Source organism: Miniopterus schreibersii, assembly GCF_964146895.1.
Source record: "Miniopterus schreibersii genome assembly, chromosome: 6".
NCBI lineage: Eukaryota > Metazoa > Chordata > Mammalia > Chiroptera > Miniopteridae > Miniopterus > Miniopterus schreibersii.
Genome location: NC_138107.1, coordinates 22,526,585 through 22,549,521, shown reverse-complemented (window position 1 = coordinate 22,549,521; position 22,937 = coordinate 22,526,585).

Sequence of the window (22,937 nt, the reverse complement as noted above, 5' to 3'; positions counted from 1 at the left end):
TTAAGGAATGAAGGTTTACTTTATGGAGTCAATAAAACCCCCTTGGAAAAATTCGTCTGCAGCCTTGCTTAAAGGGTTCCCTGCAGGCTTACCAGGTGAGTAAGTGTCACTTCCTGGCAGGCCCAGGACCTCAGGCTCTTGAGAGGTTCTCAAGAAAAGAGGAATTCACCCAAACCTGTAATTACTGCAGGCAAAGACTCCTGGTGAGTTCTTGGCTTGACTTCATAGCCTAGAGAGTTTTCAAAAGCTCAATAAAAAATTCCTTATGAAAAGTTCTAACAAAACAGATTTTAAAAGAGCCTATACGGTCAATCACTATTCTTTGTGCACTTATGTAAATAATCAGGCCAAGTTTAATGAGACTTGATTCATTTTGAAAACAAACTAGCTTCACTGTGATTATTTTTTATAGAAATGAGAGTGACTGTAGAAAATTATAACACAACCTTGATAACCTTGTGAGTATCAAATTCTAATCCTGTTCATTGTCTTAGAGGTCTCTTAATATATTTGTAAACTAAACTGGATTCTGAATTCTTCTAATTACCTCAAATATCTGTGTACAACTCTCCAGACTAATGTTTACAATTTTCTTGCACCTGATTTGGAATCACTGGAAAAAAAAAAGAAAAAAGACAGTCCTTGGAAGTTTCCTTAGGAGAGACCATATCAGGTCCTCCTTACTACACAGATGGCAGGCAAACTTCAGGGACTTGAAGCTTGGGTACACATGCCCCAATTAAAAAGGGCTTCTCCAGACTCTTGGAACTGCATGTCCAATAGAGATCTAAAATTAAAACTGATAGAGAAGTTACTCCCCAGAAACAGGTGGCTTCTTGAGGCGGACAGCTCTCCCAAAATCATGGATCAAGATCTCCATCTCCGATATAAAACCTTTATTCCTTTTGCTTTCCCTTACTTGTTTTGCCTCTGTTAATGCAGAAGACAATGCTCCTTAATTTGGGCAACTATTGCTGAATCTGCTGCTTAGGTCATTGCTGCACAATAAAACTCCCTAGGCTTTCTTGCTAAAATGGTTTTAGATAATAGAATTGCTTTAGATTAACTATTAACTAGAAAAGGGAGAGTTTGTCTCATAGCAAATATCTCCTACTGTACCCTGATCAACACCTCTGGCATTGCAGCCAACACAGGAAATTAACAAACAAGCCATTTTGCTAAAACGAGTTGATCTCCCCTCCGGTGCACTCATTGATATCAACTGGTTTGGCTCATGGGGGCCCTGGCTAAGGCGTATACTGCAGTGTCCTATTATTATCCTCCTAATAATTATTATTGTGGTCTCCCTAATGTACTATGTCTTTTTAAGGTCTTAAATACGGGTTCATAGCCATCAGCAGTACAGCAGAAGGCCTCACTACCCTTGGAAAAATAGAGACAAGAGGAGTAGCAAAAAAATTATTCTATGAACCTGACATCAAAACCTAAGTATTTCATAATGAGACAAGAGAAACTTAACTCTCATGACTGAGAGTGGTGAAAGCACCAAAATTTTGGGCAATCTCTCATGTATGAGAAAATGACCCGAAGGGGAAATTGTTCCATTAATTAAACAAAGAGGCCATCTGATGTGGCTCGAATACCATCTGACCTACGGAAGCAAACCAAAATCCAAGTCTGTGAATGTCTCGAGGTTACAAAGTCCAAACACGAAAGACAACCAATCACAAACAGCCAATTATGTTTCGCACTAGTCAGTCAATAATCTCCCTACTTTTGCCTTTTCTCTGTAAAAGTCTCTCCCTGAGCTCCTGACAGTGGAGTACTCCTAACCTCTTCTTGTTTGGTGCTGCCTGATTCCAACTGATAATTGTTCAAATAATCTCTTAAAATGAAAAAAAGAAGACCTTATATTCTGGAGTAGGTTGCAAAATACTAAACATTTGTGGTGAAACTTGAAACTTTAAAGAAATTTTGAGGGATATTCATTCTCCTCCTGAGTCTAATATCTCAATAAAAAGATCAAGAAGCACTGCTACTAGCATGATTATTACTATGACTTATCTTCCAGCCTGACCCTTCCCAAATTTGAGGGAGGGTATCAAAACACAAAACTATTTCCCCCACCCCATGAAAACCTGCACATTAGTGAGTCTACTGTATGAACACAGAGTTTGAGCTACACTTCAAAAGTAGTATAAAGTATCCAAGAACATTTTATACGAACATTCAATAACATTATGCCTAAATAAGGCCTTCACATGAAAAGGAACACAGCCATTCTGCCCTCGAACGTATGCCTTTCAGATTTATCATTAATACAGAAAAATATAAAGCCATTTTTCTAAACACACAAGCCACATGGTCTTTTTAGTCTCCTTTCTATGAAAAATATGTTTGCTTAATAAAGTTTTTCTCTCTCTTGAAAACAGGCTATAATTTGTTCCTGCTTAAATGTAAGCAAATAGCATCCCTCATACACCATGGAATTGGCATTTTGAGACAATTAAAGAGAGCACAATAAATGTATGCTCAGATCAACACGGAGCATGCATATCAAAGACGAAATTGTTCCATATCTGAAATTGTTCCAAAAATATGAAAAAAAAAGATACCTCAGACCTTAGGTTGTAGAATATATTCCATTTGAGATTGTATACCAAGGCCTAGAAAACCACTCAGAACTGCAATACATTTTAGTACTTCAAAGGGCAAGAAAAAAAGCATGTAAATGGTTTTGTTCTTTGTTCTTGCTTTCCTGAGCTGTGGAATAGGAGCTCACCCAGTCCCATCAGGAGCCACGGCTGAAAACACTGAACTTAGCAGCACCATAGCGTCATAAAACAAACAAAAAATGCTTTCTCCTCAATGGCACACATCCTTAACTTCCCCAAAGCTTACATGAAGACTATGGACACAACTTACTGGGACCACTGAGCGTTGGCTTTCTGAAACAATGAAATGATTTACCGACATTTAAAATGCAAGCATTTCGGAATGTTCAGGTTCCCTGGCAAATCAGGGCCTCTGGAAACCCATCAGGCAAGGGCTGGAGCTGAACAGCAACCTCGCCTCCATTTCCCCGTCCCCTCCCTCCTTCCCCGCTGCCTTCCCTTCTGGCCAGTCTCCCGCAAGCACCCGAGTGCACGCCCCTTGCCTTTTCCCAGTTCCATCGCCCAGTCTGCACTGCCCTCGTCGTGGCCCGCCTATTTCTACGGTTTAAGCTCAACCACTTCTTCAGTCGTCCTCACTCATCCCACCTTTATCCACTATCCCCACCTCCACCGGTCACAGAGTCGCACGTCCCCAAGACACACCGCGCCGACCTTTGTCAGGACCTACGGCCTACGCCAGTTGCTATAAGCAGATGCCCAGTTTAATGCCTGGCTCTCCTCTGTCCCAAACCTACGCCCTTGTTAATCAGTCATTTTCCTGAATTTGCTCACTTTTTACCTACCTGTGTATACTTAGTAAACTTGTCAGGGTATTAGGTGGCTTGTTGTGAGTCCCATAACCTGTTTGGAGTCTCTAAGTACCTTACTGTGGATAAAAATGGTGAAGCAACCTAGTCACTTTGCCACCTTTTCCAAATGACTATTTTTGGAAAATTTGGGGCTTTTCCTTTTGTGTCTTCCATGACCAATGATCTCTCCGTTCTCCAAGGTTATTTGATGACACAATACTGGTTCTCTCCTGTCACCTTCCACTTCCCATCCCCCAATTCTCCGTCCCCTAGTAGATCATAAACTCTTCCATGGGAAGGATGTTTTCTTCTGCATATTCAGCAATACAGTGAGCAGAACATGAATTTTCATTAAACACATTTTTTAAATGAAGGGAATAGAATTATATAAATCACAACTACTGCTCCCTAGTTTAATTTTTAATCACAATAAAGGATCTTTGAACAAGGGAAAGGAACCAGCAACACAGAGAATGAGGTGCTGAAACACGCTTATCTTTGGAGGTAAGACATTCAGACCAAAATTTGGATCCTTGCCACTGCCTAAGAGCTGTGAGACCAGAATCAAATAATTTAAGCTCAGAATTACATAGTCCTTGTTATAAGCTGAAACTAGTGATTCAGAATAATCATATCAACCCTCCAAAGGTGTCTCAAGAATAAAATAGGTTCATCTATTTAACATGCCACTTACTTTGCCTGAGGATAGATAGCACTGGGCACACTCTGAGTCTCTTACATTATTAGAATTGTATTTTAGAAAAGGAAACCAAAGGAAGGTCTTTCAAATAGTTAAAATTCATCGCAGAGCTAGGTTCCACATGAAAATAAGCAAAAGGATCTTAGAGAATCCATAAGGAGCATAAATAAATTAAAATTGATCCAATAATATTTCTGTATCTCCTGGTCTGTGCCAAGCACCAAGCTGGACAGTGGGGCTACTGCAGTGAGAAAAACTAAATGTGGTTTCTAATCTCATAGGATTGATAGTCTGGCAAGTGAAACAGAGATGGACATTGAGGAAACAATATCAAGTGTGATGAGTGGTGTGAAGAAGTAGTGCACAGTGTCATCGCAGCGTGTATCTGGAGAATCTAACACAGCAGGAAAGGGTTTCTGTGCTGTTTAAGTTTTGTGCCAAGTTGACCAGGCTAAGGGATGCTCAGATCGCTGATGACACATTACTCCTAGGGGTGCCTGTTAAGGTGCTTTCAGAGAGATTAGCACTTGAATCAGTAGACTGAGCAAAGACGCTCACTCTTGCCAATGCTCGTGGACATGGTTCAATCCACTGAGTGCCCGAATAGAACAAAAGAGGAGACCGAGCCTTTGCCACACCACCTGTCCTTTGCTGCCCTCAGGCATCAGAACTCCTGGTCCTCAAACTCTTTGACTTGACCTGGGACTTACTCTGTCCCTTGCTTCTCAGGCCTTCAGGTTGGGACTGGAACCATACTCCCGGGCCTCTAGTTTGCAGATGGAGACTGCAGGACTTTTTAGCCTCTGTAACTGCTGAGAGTCAATCCCTCATAATAAACCTATTTCTAAATAGCCATGTATATCCTGTTGGTTTGGCTTCTCTGGAGAACCCTTACCAATCCAACTTCCCTGCGAAAGTGTTTTTATTGCAAGACCTGAAAGTCCATAAGTGCTGACCAGGATAAGGGGAAAGGTGAGGGGAGAAAAGCGGGGAGCAGAGTAGATACGGGAATGGGAAAATGAGGTGGATTTAGGTTTCTGGAACGGAACACACAGATGCTTGGTGGAACATGACGCCACAGAGACAGGACCAGCACGGCCGAGTGAGGAGCATGGACCGAGGCGGTGCGCGCAGCAAAGCTGCAGAGGCAGAGCCTGCACCATTAACGCCTTGTAAACACATTCGGGACCTGGGGTGGGTGCTCAGGGTAACAGGCATCCATTGAAGAGCTTCATATATGGGAACGAAGTGCCCATACTGACTTTTGTTGCTGTCTTTGGGGCTTTTTAAGTTTGTTTTTATTTTGAGATAATTGTCATAATGGCTTTTAAAAATCACTTTTTCTTGGGAATGACCAGGGAGGAAAATAATTGTGACAACACCATATCCAACTGGAGTGGCAGAGGCTACCATAGTGACCCAGGTACAGTGAGTATATTTTTAATGTCATCCTTCATCTCCTTGGAGGACCATCACATTCCTATTCCTAATCTAAGGCATGTGCATGGAGCTAGCACCACTCTTCCTTTCCTGGGATGAGATGTTCAGAGTGGCCACCTCTCTCATCACTGTATTTGTCCTGGAGTGAATGATATAGTCAAAGAGGGCAAATCATAATTTTTTGAGAGACGAATATAGATGTTGAGGGGGGAAAAAGAAGATCTCTCCTTCTAGGGGAAGCCAAAGCTAAGTCTGAGCTCTTGGAAAATCTTTACTTAGCAGGAAAAGACCATGCTCAAGAAGCAAACCTGCAGAATGCAAAGCTCAATGGTAATTTGGATTTCTATCAGTTGGAAACTACAAAGTGCTGACTATTAGGCTGAGATTATACTATAAAACTAACAGTCAAAGAATTAAAAATAAAGTTATCCTGACCACTTAGTCAATATAACTACACTCAAATTTGAAATATTGCACACATGTGTGAGTACTTGCCACATGCAAGATAGTCAATGCATGTTTGTTGACTTTTATCTGATGAAGAATGAGAGATGAGGAGAATATATGTATTATTTTATTACCAAAATTCTGACAGAAACATGGTATAAAAATGTCTAGGCCTGCCAGGCCCACGTGGCTCAGTGGTTTCACATCCACCCAGGAACCAGGAGGTCACGGTTTGATTCCATGCCTGGGTTGCAGGCTAGATCCCCAGTAGGGCAGGGCACATGCAGGGGCCAGCCAATCAATGTTTCTATCTGTCTACCCCTTTCCCTTCCTCTCTCTCTAAAAATCAATAAAAAAATTTTTTTTAAATGTCTAGGCCTAATTTTCCAAAGCACAGATGGGGTTCACAATTGCATTTTCTATTTTTCTGCCTTTCAGTACAGCTCTGAAGCAGTGCGCTGCCCAGGTGGCAGAGTCCAGTGACACTTCTGGATTCATTCTGTACATAGGCATTCTGAGGCAGGCTGCTACATAGCTCTGGTCTTTGTTGGGCTTGGCAATCACTTTCTGTTCATTCTGAAATGAAGAACATGCAGTAACCAGTTATGTTCTTAAGTGGTGCCAGTGCCCAAACTACATGACATCTATAATACTTACCTAAGGAGCCATGCTTAACACAGAGTGATTTTAAAATAGACTCAACCAGGGCCTAGATGAAGGCAATTTTATCAACAACAACCTGCCCTTGCTTTAATACATTTCCACAAGACTGATCACATGGGAAATGGACCAAATAGGACCTAAGCCTGTCAATAAAAACTACCTCAATTTTCTTTTGCTTCAGGGCTTGATATAAGAACAACACACGAGAGGGCGGTTTGCTGGATTAAGTCCCACAGCCCACTCTGTCACTTACCTGAATCCTAACAGAACTTTTCTAAGGGAGTTATGATTACTTATAACTGCGACCTTTGCTTTGCCATTGGACTCTTGAACCACAGACATTCGTACTCTCATTTGTCCAGTTGGGAAAATCCTTTCTCCCAGCAGTTTCTGTGACTCTAAGCTTTCCTGGTTCCTATGTACAGAATGACACTTCATTGTTTCAGTTTCTTTTTACCTTCTGATTCTGTGAGCCACAAGATTCTATTCAAAGCTATAGGCACCTTACTCCCTATTTCTAGTGCTCCCTGACTTCAGTTTAGGTCCCTGTTTCTCACTATCGAAAATAAAACTCCCAAATATACATTTGTTCAGCATGTCAAACGCAACGATTTTTAAAAAATCCGTTTTCTTTCTAAATATGTCTTTGGATATGTTTTTTTAAATAAAGTGAAGCACAAACAAAACATCATTTGAGGAAAGGAAAATGGAACGTTTGACTTTTATTTTCATAAATGTGGGTAAGTGAAATTTCCCATAAAAAGCTACAGTCATTCATTTTTCATCCATATTACATTATATTTTAGAAAAAGGGGAGAAGGTGCACCTGCTATTTTCCTCAACATTGCTTTAGTTGAATGAGTGATTCGCATTTTTTATTACTGCCTCTGCATTATGGCAAAAGTATTAATGTACCTATCATTTTCCAAAAGTTGATTTCCAATAGCATATACAATTTATTTTCATCTGCATTTAACAGGCAGGTGCTGATCCAACTGTATCCATTTACCAAGTGCTGCTTTGTATTTGCATGAGGAGAACTAATATTAATTGCTGTCTTCTGCGTGACACTGAGCCAGTCATTTTAAATAAACTGCCTTCTTTAATCCTCATGATGACATCAGGAGGTAGCTATACCAAGTACTGCAGCTAGTATTGTCCCTCAGGTCAATTTAATCTGAAATCTACACTATTTTTACTATACCAAGCTGGCATGAGACATATCCGAGGCAATGTGCTACATAGTTTGTATGCTTTCTCTTTTAAGGGGGCCAATGGTTTATAAAATTTTGGAAATATGTGTTGCTGATATATTCTGATCTCATGGGTTCTAACTTTTACAATAGGAACTATGGGACCAGAATTAAGCACTTCAACCTGTGCTTAAGTAAATGTATTCATGAAACCACAAAGAGACACTGAAGGTTCCCAAATAAAATGAATAGTGGAAACTTGGGGTGGAGGGGTCTTAAAGACTAAATTTACTCCTTTAGCGTGGGTTTACAGAATGACAATCTAACATATTGGAAACAGCCACTGTTTTTACCTTGTTTCCAACTTTTCAAAATATTTGTTTTTCCCATCTGACAAGAAATGTTGCAAAATCACCTAATTTGTCACTTTACCTTTAACACCTTCGCAGGTGAATGTTTTCATGCAATGCAAATGTTTGTAAAATGTGTTCTTACTCAATAGGGAAAGTGGAATTACATATTTTTAAATCTCAATATATGACTTAAGATGCTAACTTTATAATGTTGAGGAATGTAAAATAACAGTCTAATCTCTTCTATGTTTTTAATAAAATAACACATTAGCAAAGTAAAAAAACACAAAATGTCAGAGGCTTATTATAAAAAACTAACAAACATTGTGTGTGGCTTGAGTTATCAATTTTAAACTATATCATTAACGCTCCATCATAAAATATGTGGGATTCCTCATATTACTCTCCTCCTAATCTATCATTCTCTATCTGTCTCCAATACAGATAATATAATCTGTAAGAATATAATTTAAAACATAATTTAAAGTGACAAAGAAAACCAAAGGATTTAAATCATATGTGGTAAATCCCTACTTTGGTTTTCTCTGTAACTTTAAATTACAGCCTTATAGCTCCATTTTTTTGTGTGTCATCAATTTTAGTCAGTAATTTCACAATTCTCCTGTAAAAGATGAGAACCTTACCCCTCTACATTTTCCTCTCCCTTGTTCTCTTCTTCCACTAAATCTTAACACCTATACTTTAGATTGCAAGATTGTACATTCTGTTCTACATCCAGACATAAATCACTTTGCTAATCATCAGTTGTCTCTAACTGTGGAAAACTAATAAAATATTTAAATTCTGTTCACTCTAAATCTAGGTTTGATAGTAAATATGAATATATTGAAAGTTAAAACAAAGTTGGAAGGGAGCTCAAATGCTAGCAAAAACTCTTTCCAGTGTGTCTTCCTTCCCCCAGCTATTGCTCACTGTCATTAATAAGGGATAGTTGTACAGGACTAGGCATTAGCATAATGGATATTCTGTGGTTTTTGTTCGCTTTGTTTACCCAACAAATTACATTATAAAACCTCCATTTGGAGATATTTCAATTAGAGGCCATTTAGCTTCCCTTGGGTACAAGGATATGGCTGGATTAGAAGAATACATGAGATATATGATATAGGATCACCAAGGTGGCTGACCATGGCCCTTCTGAAATAACAAAGAAATAGACACTTAGAAGCCAATAATGCCTAGACAAGAACATATCTCCACAACCAGGGTATGGGGATGTTTTCTTTAATAATAAATAGTATTAAGATTTTGATAGATAAATGACCATGACTCATATGATATTCTTTCAAGAGATCCCAAGAGTCAAGGCTGCAGGGGAAATTGTCTTCCTAGCCAGAGGGAGCATGATTATTAAATCCTGAAGAGATGAAAAAATTGTAGTATACAAAAGAGGCCCAAGGATGTGGGGAAAAGGGAACCATCATACGTTGATGGTGGGAATGCAGAGTAGTGCAGCCACTGTGGAAAGCAGTGTGCAGTCACCTCAGAAAATTAAATATGGAACTGCTTTATGACCCAGTGATCCCACTTCTGGGAATTTATCCAGAGAAACCCAAAATACTAATTTGAAAGAATAGATGCACCCAATATATTCATTGCGGAGTTATTTTCAATAGGCAAGATTTGGAAACAGCCCAAGCGTCCATCAGTAGGTGAGTGAATTAAAAAGCTGTGGGACGTTTACACAACAGAATACTACTTGGTGGTAAAAAAGAAGGAAATCTTACCATTTGCAAAAACATGGATGGACCTGGAGAGCATTATGCTTGGTGACATAAGCCAGTCAGAGAAAGACAAGTACCATAAGATTTCACTTACAATGAAATCTGATGAAAAAAAAAAAATGGACTTAGAAGCAAAATAAAGACAGATTCATAGATGGAGAGCAGGCTGACAGCTGTCAGGGGGTGGGGCTAGGTGAGGGTGGGGTGAAGGGATTGAGCCCCCCAAAAAGAGAAAAAACTCACATAGATAACAGTGTGGTAATTACCACGGGGTGGGTTGGGGGGAGGTGGAGGAGGGTATGGGGGGTAAATGGTGATGGAATGATGATGACTCTGGGTGGTGAACACACAATACAGTGTACAGATTATGTGTTATAGAATTGTGCACCTGAAACCTGTATACTTTTGTCAACCAGTGTTTAAAAAAAAAAACACAAAAAAACACACAAGGCCTTAAAAGGCAACTCTATTTACATCTTCCCTGGTGTAGCAATTTCTATCCTTCATTTCCCATTCGTACATGTGCACACACAAATACACTGTTCACTTGAAAGAAGGGTGTTAGTCTTGCTAAGATTTCTCAAAATCAAGCAAGGCAATTAACTTCACTTTCTGCATGTGTCAGGCATTTATGTCAATCAGAAAAGATTACCCAATAAAGGTAAAATTAATCATAGTTTACAGATAGTCTATATCTAGCTTGACTTTTCTCATCTGTTATATACACTGCAGCATGTGTCACAATAATAATCTCACATTTGTCCTGTTGTGCAACAGTGGGATATGTCAAAAACCAAGGAAAATAACTCAAAGAAGCAAACAAAACTGTATATTTTTATCTATATAGCAGGTCCTCAAATAATGTTGTTGTGTTATAACATTGATGAGAAAAATAATCGATTCGCTGCCTGGGCCACTGTCTGTGTGGCGTTCGCATGATCCCCAAGTTTGCCTGGGTGTTGTCCAGACACTCCAGTTCCCTCCTCCATCCCAAAGATGCGCATGTGCGGTGAACCGGAGTGTCTGGATTGTTCTAGTCCAAGAGAAAGTGGGTGTGGCTGTGAGTGTGCCCTGTGAAGGAAGGGCATCCTGTCCAGGCCAGGGTCCCACCTTTTGTCCTGAGTTACTCAGAAAGGCTCAGGCCATCTGCAAGCTTGAACTGTAATAAGCAGGTTGTAAAATAATGATCTTACTTTTTAATTAAATCTTTGTAAGATGTAAGTGTATCTTACATTTATTTCAATATTTAATATTAGAAGTGTTTTGGGTCTCTATATAGAAGCTTGGGGATATTTTTGTGACAAGAAATATGCCATAAGAACCTAAATCTTATTTATATCTATCAGCCTATGGTAAATTGGTTTCTTTATGTTGTTTTCCTTAAAGTTGCACTTTCCAAGAACTTATTGAGGACATTGAGGACTCACTCCCTCTCTCTCTATTTTTATCTGTCTCTATGTCTGTCACTATCTGTTTATCTGTTTAACTATCTACACAACCACAGACCACAAACACATAAATCTTTCCACTATGTGCATAAAATGAGAGAGGACACAAAAATGAATGGTCACCTCTCCGAATCTCGATAGGATATAGCTTTCTTTGAAAATCAAACGGTTATTGAGAAATCAAACTAATAATCTTTTAATTCATAATAAAAGGACATATAATAAGTAATCCATAGGAAGAATTAGTAAGTTGCCTTCCTTTCGAATCTGTGGCAGGTAAGTGTAAAGAAGGGTAGGAAAAGGTCAGTCTTTCATTCATCATTCCACTGAAGTGACTTCCAGTCTGGACGTGTAAATGAGTCAGACTAGATGGCTATGAATTGAGTGGGTAACCAAAAGGAAACAAAACAAAAGAAAGAAGGAAATTAGCTTTGCAACTGATGATCAATGTAAACAGAAATGACTAAAATACAAACTTAAAGACCTGTAACTTACAAGACACAAGTGTCACTGCAAAATTACCATCTGGGGATCTGTTGGCATATCAAATGAAACGTGGCAATAGAGAAGCAAGAAGTGAACTCCAAGGTAGAAAACATGGTAAAGTTAATAAGAAAGTGTCTCAGGACTGAATGACCAAATTAACAGCTAACCCAAGTCATACGTCTGACCATCATTACGTAAGTCTAGAAAACCACTGACAAAGAAGGATGTTAGCACAGCTATTATGATTATGTTCAAGAAGGAAAGGAAAACATGAACATGGTGGGAATAAAAAGAAAAGATATAAATGATAAAAATGTAACTTCTAGAGATGACACGTTATATCTGAAACAAAAATTCACTGAGTAAAATTAACAAAGGATAGGAAATTACAGAGGAAAAAAGTCCGTAAACTTGAAAATATATTAATATAAACTATAAACACAAGAAAAATTCTTAAACTGATAATAATTACTTACAGGACAGTCTCAAGTGATCTAATATATTTGCAGTTGGGGCCCAAAAAGAAGTGGGTGTGACCAGTTGGTGTGGCTCAGTGGTTGAGCGTCAACCCAGGAACCAAGCGATCATGGTTGGATTCCCGGTCAGGGCACCTGCCTGGGTTGTGGGCTTCATCCCCAGGAGGGGACCTGCAGAAGGCAGTTGATCAATGATGACTCTCTCATCATTGATGTTTCTATCTCTCTCCCCCTCTCCCTTCCTCTCTCCGAAATCAATAATAGTAATAATAAAAACCATAAAATAAAATAAAAGGCGTTGGGGAGAAAAAATATTTGGAAAAACTCTAGCCAAAATTTTTCTAACTATGTTGAAATTTATATACCCACAGACACAAAACTATATTTTGTCTACAATAAATCTACTCTAAATATAATAACAGATGTCACAAGCAAGTGAAAGAAAAAGTATATAACATGTAAACACTAATCTTAAGAAAGAGGGGATGGATTTATTAATATCAACAAAGTACATTTAAGAATTAAGACTATTACCAGGAATAGGGAGGTGAATTTTATAATTATACCAACATAAATTCATTAATAAGAAATCATCTGAAATGTGTATGTATCCCAAAACAGAGTTTTAAAATACATAAGGAAAAAAATGACACAGCTGAATGAATATACAAACCAACAAAGCTGTTTGAATACATCATGACTCCTGTCTCAGGACTTTAGAATACAAGTAGATAGAAACTCATTAAGGATACAGAAGACCTCTGTAATCCTCTCAACCAACTTGACCCAAATGACATTTACAGAAAAGTCCTTCCAATACTAAAAGGATGCACATGGTGCTCTAATTCATATGGAACCAAGACATACCATATACGAGGCCATATAACAAGTTTTAGTAAATAACACTCGCAATCATATTGAATATGTATCCTACTTAATGAAACTAAATAAGAAACCAATAGCACTAAAGCATCTGGCAAAAACAGCAACAAAACCCCCAAAATATATGGACATGAAACAATACACTACAGAGTAATACATGGGTTAAAGAAAAAAATCATAATAAAAGTTGAAAATATTTTAACTAAGTATAAATAAAAACAAAAATTGTGGTATATGGCTAAAGTGGTGTTTAAAGAGAAATTTGTAGCTTTAAATTATATTAGAAAAGAAGAAAGGTCCAACATTCATGCTGTCAATTTCAATGCCGAGAAGTTAGAAAGTGAAGAATTAAATCAAACACAAAGTATGCAAAAGAAAGAAAGTAAGTAATAAACATAAGAGCAGAAGTCAGTGGAATAGAAAATGCAAATACTACAGAAAATTAATGAAACTGAAAGTTGGCCTTTAGGGAAAAAAGTCAATAAAATTGATAAACTACTAGCTACATTGATCATTTAGAAAGGAAAACAGAAGCAGAAGTTGCCTATATAATAAAAGAAGAGATTGCTAAACACCATAAAGATATTAAAAAGATAATTAAATGTTATGACCAACTTCATGCCAATACATTTTACAACTAAAATGAAATGAACAAATTATGTAAAAGACACAAACTACCAAAATTAATTCAAGAAAAATAGAAAAGCTTAATGTAGCTACATCAATTAAAATAATTCAATTCATAATGAAATATCTCCCTATAATAAATTAATTTGTGTCAAATTGTTTCCCTGGAGAATTCTTTCAAGCATTTAAGGAAAATATAATGCTGATTCCCTAAAAACTCTTTCATTGAAAAAGGAGGAAGGAACACTTCCCAACACATTTTACCAGGCCAGTTTTACCCTGGTAACAAACCAAGGCAAAGATATTACAAGAAAGAAAGATTACATGCCAAAACACTGAGTCCCCCCCCACCCCCCTTATGATTCTGGGCAAAGCATAGAGATATACACTCTCATCATTTGATACAAAATTTGCTAGAGGACCTAGCCCATATTACAAGGCAACCCCCCTCCCCCCAAAAAAACAAAGAAAAAAATGAAAGGCATACAAATTGGCAAGAGAACTAAAAACTCTTTATTTAAAGATAACATGACTACATATATAGAAAATTCTAATTAAACTACAGAAGAGTTATGAGAATTAATATGTGAGTTTTAAAATGTCAAGTGATCCAAGGTCAATGTACAAAATCAATTTTATTTACATATATATTCATAATAATAATTGAATTAAAAATTATAATTTAGAATATATTCATATTCATAAAAATTTAGGGAAGTTTTAACAAAATATATGTAATTATTTACCCACTGAAAACAGTAAGACATTGCTGAAAAAAATAAAGGAGACCTAATTGAATAAAGATATATCATGTTCATGGGGCAGATGCTTCGAGTTGTTAATTGTTAATCTCCTCTAGATTCAACATAAAAGCCCACTTGAAATGCAAGCTTTTTTTTTTTTTTTCTATAGACAGGCCAGAAGCCATAGCACTTTTTTTTTTTTTTTAAAGAATCAATTTGGAAGATTTGAACTACTTGATTTCAAGATTACACTGTTACAGTAATCAAAACAGTATAAAATGACACAGGAATGGCATTAAAAACCAATGGAAAAGAACAGAGAGTCCAGGCACACATCCACACCTATATGGTCAATTAATTTTCAGCAAAGATATGAAGGTAAATCTATGTAAAACAATGGTTTTCAAAAAATGATACTGGAATAACTGGATTTCCAAGTGAAAAATATTGAACAACAACCCTCATCTAAAACCATACGCAAAAATTTATACTCAGTAGATTATAGACGTATACATTGAAACTCAAAAAATCACAATTTTATAAGAATACATAGAGTATCCTTGAACTTCAGTGTAGGCAAAAACTTGTAAAATTAGGTAAGCACTTAGCATATGACTGAGCAATTCCACTTCTACATTTTTACCCAAAAGAAATGAGAACCTGTGTTCACACAGGACTTGAGCACAACTGTTTATAAAAGCTTTATTTATAATAACTGGAGTAGATTTTTTAAAATGTAATACATCAATAAAATGGAATATATTCACCAATATCAAAGAATGAACTTCTGATAGACAACACAGATGAGAAACAATAACATTATGCTGAGTGAAAGAAATCAGACACAGCATGACTTTGCATGATTCCATTCACATGAAACTCTAGGAAAGAAGAATCTAGTTTAGAATAATAGGAGATCAATCAGAGTGTACCTGGGGAAAGGGTGGGTATTGAAGAATGACCATTGATTAGCAAGCAGCAAAAGGAAAACTTCTGTTGATGGAAATGTCCTATATCTTGATTGTGGTGGTTATATGGGTTTATATATTTGTTAAAACTCATTAAACATAAACTGTATTTTATTGTATCTAATTACACATCAGTAAATTTTAATTAAAAACAAAACATTATTAGGAGTAGCTAAACACATAAAATAAATAACTGAAAATTAAGCTATCCAGGAGCCCATGAAGAGTCATCTCATTAGAAATGATGCTCCTAGTGCTCATATTATTTAGGAAATTACATGGGATTTAGAAGCTCTATGCCAGGGACCAGGGGCAAAGACCAATATATGTATTTTTTCTATTATTTCACATTCATGTTAAGTATTCTTACTACAAAAAAGGAGACACAAGGAAACATTTGGAGGTAATGGATTTGTCTATAACCTTGGTTCACACAAGTGTATATTTATGTCCAAACTTATCAAATTACATCTATTAATTATGTGAAGTCTTCTGTATACCAATTGTATTTCAGTAAAGCTGGGGAAAAGAGAACAGAACAACGTCTTCCAAGCAAGAATATACAATAAGTGACTAATAAGGAAATACACAAAGTGAGAAAAAACATTACACAAAAGGGAAGCATTATAATTAAATTGTATTAGTTTTAGAAACTACCTAATTTACTAAGTTCATATGCTGTTTGTATTTGAGGAAAAGGTTTTAATTAAAGAGGTTTTTTGCTTTAAACTTTCAAACTGTTTTGTCACTATGTGATTAAAATTCTCTTGTTTTTCTCATGTGCCATTTAAATTCAATATAGGATTAGTCTCCAGGCATCAACATTTAAATAAGTATCTAGCTACCACCTAATTTTTTTGTTTCAAAACATTTGGTACTATTTAAGCTCATCTTCTTTTTCCCCCATGGGGTTTGAAATAATGATATTAGATAATGTAAATTTTATAATGAGAAATAAAGCCACTGGGTCATAAGAGCCACCAAAATGTAGTTATATTAAAACTGTTTATCATCACAAATAAGTGGCGGTCCTGTCATTTTATCTTCTTTATTCTGCTTTTGGTTCCTGTTTCTACAACTTTTTCTGACTCAGTCATTATTGGCCATCCTCAGAGATCCCTTTATCTATGTTTATTACTTGTGGACCTAGTCTTCCCACCAACCTAGCAAGTAGTATGAAACTGTGATGACAAAGTATCCCAGGACCTAGGATTCTCGAGCCCTAATTTTCTAGTCTCTTTTATGTGCTTAGCTGCCTTATACCTTTTTTGGAAGAAGGTGGTAAATATGTACATACGTTAAAAAACTACACTCATTGGTTGACTAATAAATCCTTTATACATTTAATTACTACCGAGTGCTAGTATATGGTTGGCACTGTTCCAGGTAGTCAAATAATTTGGGAGAATAAACAACTTTCTTGTCCTCACAGAACTTATAGGCTAATATAGTTTTAACACAGTGTTCTTCCTATACCTGTCTTAATTAATTTCCTTAAATTGACAATTTTTCCTGGAGACTGCACAAACTCTTTAAACTTGATTCCCAGAGCTCACCATTTCTGAGAACTTGCCCAAATGCGTGCTGTGACCATCTACATGCTAAAGGGAATGTCATACATTTATTCCACTAAAATCTAACCTCAAGAGAGAAAGAAAAAACTCTCTATTTTCTAGAAAGAGGACACTGCAGCTATGACCTATGAGCTAAAGATTCTCTGTCAAATTCTGTGATCCACAACAATGCCCTCATCATCACGTGAACAGAAGACTAAAGCTGCGGTCCCCTTAGCTGTCAATTTCTTCACGTGTAAGTTTTGGCAGATTGTGCCTTTTAAGGAACTGGTCCATTTCATCTAGACTATCAACTTTGTGGGTATAAAGTTCTTCATGGTATTCCTTTCCTATTCTATCAATGTCCATAAGAGCCAGATCGATGTCTCCTCTTTCATTTCTGACAGTTGTAATACCTGTCATCTTTCTATTTTCCTTAGCTTGGCTAGAGACCTATCAATTTTATTGACCCGCCTTTGGCTTCATTGATTTTCTCTATTGATTTTCTATTTTCAAACTTATTGATTTCTGCTTTAATTTTTATTTTTTTCTTCTGCTTACTTTGGAATTAATTTGCTTTTCTTTATCTAGTTTACTAAGATAGAAGGTAAGATTAATGGTTTTATATCCTTCCTTTTTTCTAATACATGTATAGAGTACCATCAATTTCACCCTGAGCACTGTGTTAACTACAACTCCACAATTTTGTTAAGTTGTTTCTATTTTTACTTTAAAATAATTTTTCTTGAGATGTTTTCTTTGGTCCTTGTGCTATTGGAAGGGTGTTCTTTAATCTCCAAGTATTCCTGATTTTCTAGCTGTCTTTCTATTGCTGAATTCTCCTTTAGTTTCATTGTGGTCTAAAAGCACCCATTGATAATTTCTATTCTTTTAAATTTTTTAAGGTGTGTTTTGTGGTCCAGAAATTGGTTTATTTTGGTGAATGTTCCATGTGAGCTTCAGAAGAATGCATATTCTGCTGTTAGCGGATAAAGTAGTTGATAAATGCCATTATATCCAGGTGATCGTTTAGTTCAACTGTGTCCTAACTGATTTTCTGCCTGCTGGATTTGTTCATTTCTCAAAGAGAGATATTGAAGTCTTCAACTACGATGTGGATTCATCTAGTCTTCCTTGAAGTTCTCTCAGGTTTTGCCTCATACAGTTTGACACTATTGCTAGGTACATGCACATTAAGAATTGTTTGACTTCTTGGACATTTGATTCTTTTGTCATTATGTTCCCCTTTTTTAAATCCCTGATAACTTTCCTGTTTTAAGCCTACTCTGGTCTGAAATTAACGTAGCTACTCCTGCTTTCTTTTGATTAGTGTCAGCATGATATATTTTCCTCCATGCATTAACTTCTAATCTATAGGTGCCTTTATATTTAAAGTGAATTTCTTCTAGATAAGTTATAGTTGGATCATATTTTTTAATCTGCTCTGACAATGTCTTTTCATTGGTGCATTTAGACTATTGACATTCAAAGTGGTTACTGATATAGTTGGACTAATATTGACCATATTTGTTACTGTTTCTCGTTGCCCCTGTTCTTTGCTTGCATTTTTGTCTTCAACTCTTTTTCTGCCTTTCATTGTTTTAATTCAGCACTTCATATGATTTATTTTCTTTCCTTTCTTAACATATTAGTTATACCCCTTTTTAAACTTATTTTAGTGGTTGCCTTAAAGATTGCAAAATATATTTACAACTAATCCAAGTCCACTTTCAACTAACACTATACTGTTTCAAAGGTAGAGTACCTTATAATAACAAAACATTTCTAATTCTAACTTCAGTTCTTTGTATTATTGCTGTTATTCACTTCACTTACACATAACCACACATAAATATATATGGTATATATACACATATATACCATATATATGAATAAATTTTGCTATTATTATTTTGAACAAACTACTATATGTCAGATTAATAAAAAAAATAATAGTGTTTGTTATACCTTCACTTATTCATTTTCAAATACCCTTCCTTTAAGTAAATTTGAGTTTCGCACTTATGTTATTTCCCTTCTCCCTAAAGAACATCTTTTAATATTTCTTATAAGACAGGTCTACTGGTAACACGTTTCCTCAAGTTTTGTTTCTCTGAGAGAGTCTTTGTTTCTCTTTTGCTTTTAAAGGGTACTTTCAAAAGGTACAGAATTTCAGGTCAGTGGTGTTTTTTAGTTTTTTTCTATGAACAGTAAATATTTCACTTAAGTATCTTCTTGTTTTCATGGCTTCTGAGAATTTGGATATAATTATTACTTTTGCTCTTCTATAGATAAAGTATTTTTTATTCCTCTGGCTTCTATCAGGGTTTTTTCTTTATCTTTGAATCTATACTTTAAATATAGTATGGTTGAGTATAGTTTTTCTGACATTTACCCTACATGGTGTTCTCTGAGCTTCTTTGAGGTCTGATATTATTTTGAGAAAATTCTCAGGAATATGGTTGTTTGTTTTTCAGTCATTGTTATTTTTGCTTTTAGGTTTTTGAAAATGTTATCAATATAGCCTCTAGCTCAGAGATTCTTTCCTCAGCCATGCCTAGTCTACTAAGCAACCCATCAAAGCATTCTTCATCTCTGTTGTAGTGCTTTTAATCTCTAGTGTTTCTTTTTGATTCTTTCTTAGAATTTTCATTTCTCTACTTACACTGCCCTTCTATTCTTGCATGCCGCCTACTTGGTCCATTTGAGCCCTTAGGATTTAATGATAATTGTTTTTAGTTCTGATCTAATAGTCACAATATCTCTGTCATATCTGAGTCTGGTTCTGATGTGTGCTCGGTCTCTTCGAACTGTGTTTTTTGTCTTTCTGTATGCCTTGCAATTTTTTTAAACAAATAACAATGCATCTATAAACACAGAAACAATATTACAAGGAAGTGGGGAAATAGGCCTAGGGATTCAGGGCTGAGGATAGGGCAGGGGAAATTCACAAACCATAGAGCCAGTTCCTGATAAGTGGAAAATGCACTCAAGTCAAGCACTGTGATGAGTCTTTCACAATCATTGTGACAAGAGGAATCGACTTCTCTGAAGAGCCACACTCAACCTCTATTCTTTGGCTGTCCTTCTCTCCCTAAGACCCAGCTCCGACACACAGAGACATTTCTACCCTGAGCTTCCCTTCCCCTTGCCAACATGCTGATCTGCCCTTTGACTCCCTTTTTGCTTCTAAGTCAGTAACAATGGACTGCGACGGTGCAGGAATTATCTTCCCAGTGCTGAAGACAAGAAATCATGAGGCATTAAAGAGTGAGGGGTAAGGCTTTGAGAGCGTGATGAATAAGGGTGCATATGAGGATACACATGTGCCCTCATGGCACAGGCATTCCATTTACTGGCACATGCTTAACAAACAAGCTCTGCTGTGATCTGTTGTGTCATAGGATACACTTCTCTTAAGTTGTGATGTCAACCATGTTTATTAAAATACTCCCTAAATATTAAACGATGCATAAGTTGCTTATCCTTATATGTCCTATAGAATATAAAACAAAAATAATTAAGTAATTAATATAAACTCAAAGTGAGTGTTAAAATAACTTTGATCTCAATGTAGTCAAAGTGTGGGTATAACCACCATGGGATAGAGAAATTATACATATGATATTCAAATCTTGTTGATTGTCTTTTAAATATGGGTCTCTACTATAATTTTTTAAAAAATATATCTTTATTGCTTTCAGAGAGAGGAAAGGAGAGGGAAAGAGAGAGAGAGAGACAGAGAGAGAGAGAGAGAGAGAGAGAGAGAGAGAAACATCAATGATGAGAGAGTCATTGGTTGAGCCCGCAACCCGGGCATGTGCCCTGACCGGGAATCGAACCCCGATCGCCTGGATCCTAGGTCGACGCTAAACCGCTGAGCCACGCCCGGCCAGGCTCTATTATAATTTTGATGAATTAGAAATTTGCTATTTAAAATTTTTAATGTGGAAAGTAGTAACAGTTCAAGTATTTCTAAAACAATAAAAATTTTATTTCTAAAGGAAAAATAACCAAATGTAACATTTCCTGGAACTTAATGCACTAAAGAAGAGTGAGACCATTCTGCAATAGCAGCTGATGGAATTTTTCTGAAGTAGAACATTTTTTATTGTATCTTTATTATAAACAAGTTATTGCTTTCAAAGTAGCATTGTACTTGGTAAAAAAATACCCATCCTCCCTGTCTTACTTCATTTATCCTTTTACCTCTTAGGATCTATTTCCTGTCTATCTAACAGGAAATAGATCTTATTTATTGTTTAGGTAAATTCCCTGATAGCAGAGACTTGCATGTGTTTTGTCCATAGCTATTTAACAATTTATACTGTTTGTTGTTTATAACTGCTGTTATTTGTTGATATTATTAAGAAACGAGATCCCACAAAAGTGAATGGAAGGAATGAGGCAGCTGCTGACCACGAGGTGGCAGCACAGATAGAGGGCGGGGGAGGCCCGGGAGGAAGGGCAGAGCCAGCGGGACTGGAACAGATTCAAAACCAAAGCTCCCAGGGCCTGGCTTCTGAACCTGGCCTGAGGAGCTGCTGTGGCGGGTTCGCTGGGGTGTGGGGAGAGGGAGCAATGCCCAGAAGAGGCCACGGGTTCCGGCAGAGAGGGCACTGGGTGGCCTTTCAGCATTTAAAACGCAATGTCTTGGAGCAGAAATTGCAGAAGTCTAAAGAATATTCGCACAATTGTAACTTATTTAAATACCAAAGAAAAGAAGTGGTTTCAGGATGATTCTTTTCAGAATACCAAGGCTGACAGATTATAAAGGGAAGAAAAAAAGTGAGTGACAACAATGAGGGTGTGTGTGTGTGTGTGTGTATGTAAAATCCTAACTAGTCTCAAGTGATGGGGAAAGAAAATGGAATCTAGACATGTAAAGGAGTGAGTGAAGGGATACAAACATCATGTCCATCGGTGGTGACTTGGCAGAATCTGAATACTGACCCAAACTCCTTCCCTGCCTCCCCTGGTACCGGGGACCAGCAGTCTCGTATTTTGGGTAGATCCTTAAAGCTCAAGCCCTGAAATATCCTGATTTCTCCCTCTCAGCTTTCCTCAGCTGTACATCCCAAAGGTCTACTCCACTTTCCACACCAAAGATGACTCGGGTTGGCCACGTGACTCTGCTTCCTTTACTTACTTTTCTACCATGTTCTTTCCTGCCTTCCTCTTCCAGATGGCAGCTGCCAGTTCTTCTGCCGTCTCTTTTTAGTCTTCTTGGCTCTCTTCTCAGAGTCCTTGAATAGCCTAATCACCTGCATCAAGCCCAGAAGGTCCCTAGTAGTATCCTGAAATATGAACATTTTTCTCCCTGCATTACATATTTCTATTATCAGTACTACAGTTAGTCTGAACTTTAAAGGCAATTGCACACATAAGATGCTAAAGACCGCACATTTTTGTTTTAACATCAGTGTTTCTGGGATTCTGATAGAGCAGCGATTTCCAACCAGTTTGCTGCAAGAATCTTTAAAACATGTAATACCCGACTATTTTGTCAGGGGCACTGGCCTCTTTGCCCTTAGATTGTCAGATAAATAAATAAATAAAGACAAGTGACACAACAATAGCTGTCTGGCATGAATGACCTAGAGTTATACCTTTTTGGGGGTGGCAGTCAGAACGGCAAAAAAGATTTTTTTGGTGTGCCGCAAAATTTTAGTAATTAGTTCCTGTGTGCCATGAGATGAAAAAGGTTGAAAGCGGCTGTGGTGGAGGTAGAAGTAGATGCCCCAGATTCATTTTCACCCTTAGAGAATACGACACTGTTCTCATGATCT